Genomic DNA, 3,180 nt, shown 5'->3' with positions numbered 1-3,180 from the left:
ATATTTATAGTCCAGAGTCCTAGTCTCATATCCTAATACGACTCTTTTCTCAGAATGGTAACCTAGACTCTAACTTTTCCTTTCTAATTGAACCCGACACGCTTTCGTCTTGTCTCGTTCCGACACCCTTCTGATCGACTAATTTCGTTACGCTTCTAGTTTAGTCGATCCGCTCATCCGACTGCCCCTCCTTCTCCGAAGCAGGCCCACTGGTAGTTTCTTGACTCGCCAAAATTTGGGATTAACATATGTCCCCCAATTTTGGGATAAAACTGGTTTAAATTGCCACTCAAAACCGATACGGACATATTGATTACTCCGTTTCCTCCTCTGTCTTCTCCGTTCATCAGTCTTAAATGCTAGGGTTTCCCTCCAAACATCTTCAATCGAAAATTCAAAACCCGCACAATCCACCGAGTGTCTACGCAATCAAACCCCAACACACTGAATCCTTACAACTCGGCGATTCTTGCTCTGCTGGCATCCATCGACAATATCCCAGTGGTACGCTTGCTTCTTTTGTTTTTTCTGAATTCTCCTACTCTGCCATCCCTTTCTCAAATTTTGATTTCCTTGTCTCCAGGATCTCCAAAACCAAGTCTTCATCCCGCTTGAGGACAATGTACACAAGATTTTCCTGGGATCGATGGGTGATCTAGATCCTAGCAGGGTCATTGTCGCCGAGACTAATAGAGTTCCTTTCAAGGAGTCCAACATGCACCCAGGCCTTTGGGACAAAAGGACTTCATTAAGAAACTGGCCCTCAATCATTCCAGGCTGGAGGAACTGGCTAATCAAGGTAGTAGGCAAGAAGAGAGTAAACTGGACAACTAGAAATTTGGAGCAATGCATCTCCTTATCCCTCTATAATATCAGATAGAATGAACCGATGCTCAAAACTGCTTGCTTCTTTTGCTGCAATACTTACAATGCTTTCCTCTTTAGGCAAGACCCAATGTCCCCAACATTAGCCGATGTTCATATGCTGAGAGGCTGTTGGTATAAATTAATTGCACTACTTTAAATAAGATTTAAGTAAGATTATCCGCAAGCACACAGATATCGTACCAATGTCACATTTTACCCGAGGGGTTTTAAATATCGTATTCACAGGGAAGGTCTATATGTAGGACTTATAACTATAACGTATACTATTGATGTGAACGATAATCCATAACTACAATCCTACTCATAACAGGGATAAGTCACTTGATAAAAGATATAAGATAAATAATGATCAGTCATCATAAATAGATAAATATTAGAGCTCTTCTAGTCAAAGTAATAGCTAGCCATTGGATAAACTCAAGAAGAAATACTAAGGTAATTCTATAACTATGTCAATGAATAACTCTAATTAGTGCAATTACATCTAGAAATCATTGTTAAGTCAACCCTATATCACAATCACATGCAAAGAGGCATCAACTAATGAGGGTTTTAAGATGCAACCGTCACCTCCTTCGCGACCGCGCCCAAGCTAATCCTACGTACGAGGGGTGGACTACAGAGGAACCAACGCAGCTGTCACCTGCGCAGACTACCACACGACCCAGCACGTCAGGGTGCCCTCGCAGATAAACAAGATATCTAGACACCATAGATAAATAAGAATAATATTGCCCTCGCATGTCTACATATTGTCTACCATCTACCCACCCATAGATTGGGTAAACGCTATACGAGCAATTACATGGATTCAATAAGATCAAACCAACTATCCTAGACATATAATCAAAGTAGACAATGACTATTGCAATTAAGAATATATAAGAGATTAAGAATAATATTGCTAAATTATAATATTGAATACAATAAGAGAAAGGTACTAGAGCTATACCAAACTCCATGCTCCAAACAAACGCTAGGGGCTCCGGATCCCACTGAAGAACTAGAACTCTTCTACTTCTATCTAACTAGGCTAAAACTATGAACTAGAGAGGCTCTGATGAACTACAGAAAGCTCTTGATGAATGGATGTCCAAATGACTTGATACCCCCAGGGAGGGGGGTCTGCCCCTCTATTTATAGCCCGGTGGGATCGACGTGCGCTGTAGGATCAAACCGACTTAACCAAGGGCCAAGATGACTCCTTGGAGGCGGTGGAGGAAGCTTCCAGAAGGGGGGCCAAAACCCTAGAGTTGGGGCGCCGACCTACGCCATGGTGGGGCCAGCCGGCCCCACCTGGTGGCCTCTGGCCCCCAGTTTCTTCCGATGTCTTCCAGAGTCTTCCCCCGTCCCATTCGTGATACTTTTCGTGGCGGATAAGTTTTGTGTTAAATATGCACCTGAATCCGTCTTTTCAGCTTTTCTGGAAATAGACCCGAGAAAATACAGAATATACAAAACTCGTGGAAATTGTTAGTTTAAACCCTAGACTAGTGTGTTTTCATGTTCTCCTTTGGGTTTAAAGTTCTAATAAAAGTTGACGTTATCGACCGTCAACAATCCCCCAAGCTTACCTTTTGCCAGTCCCTTGGCAAACCAAGCCTAAGCAGTATATGTATTTAGATCAAGAGTTGCTACAATATTTTTATTCTTTGCAAGTACACATGCTCCTAAACAAAGATTCTCCTCCGGATTAGTTAATAACTACTCTAATCTTCAAACTTACCCGTTTTACCCTTAACCATGGGGCTTTACTTTTGCATGAGTCTTGAGCAATCAAAAGACAAAATAATCAGGCCAAGCACTATGTCTCAAATTCTTTGCAGAACCATTATTCTAGAGTTTTTATAAGATTTCAGAATAAAACTCAGAGCTTAATTGTATGACACCCTCAAGTTTCTCAATGTATGTGGTATTTATGGTTCTCTCTTGAGGCATTAATGATGTTATGCCTCCTATAGCTAAAGGTATATATATATGGTAGATCTTATAGGAGTGCCAATAACAAGGATAGGCATACTTGCAATGCATGCATTGTAAAGTCAACTAATGGATCCATAGAGAATCGAGGCATACAATCAAACCAAGATGTGTATGTGTAAGGAATATGGTGGATAGGTGCTTTTGTGGTATTTGTGGCTAATTTCTATTTCTACTTTTGCTCCTTGAAGATAAATCTCTCTTTTGATCTTGGAACTTTTCGCGGGAAAAACATGGGCTATCTTTATTAATATTGTTTATTTATTTATATTATTTTTTTTATTTAGGGAGGCAGGCATCTAGTACCCATTG

Source organism: Sorghum bicolor, chromosome 7 (genome assembly GCF_000003195.3).
Source record: "Sorghum bicolor cultivar BTx623 chromosome 7, Sorghum_bicolor_NCBIv3, whole genome shotgun sequence".
Classification (NCBI taxonomy): Eukaryota; Viridiplantae; Streptophyta; class Magnoliopsida; order Poales; family Poaceae; genus Sorghum; species Sorghum bicolor.
The sequence above is the reverse complement of the archived record's forward strand: the minus strand, read 5'-3'. Positions refer to the sequence as shown.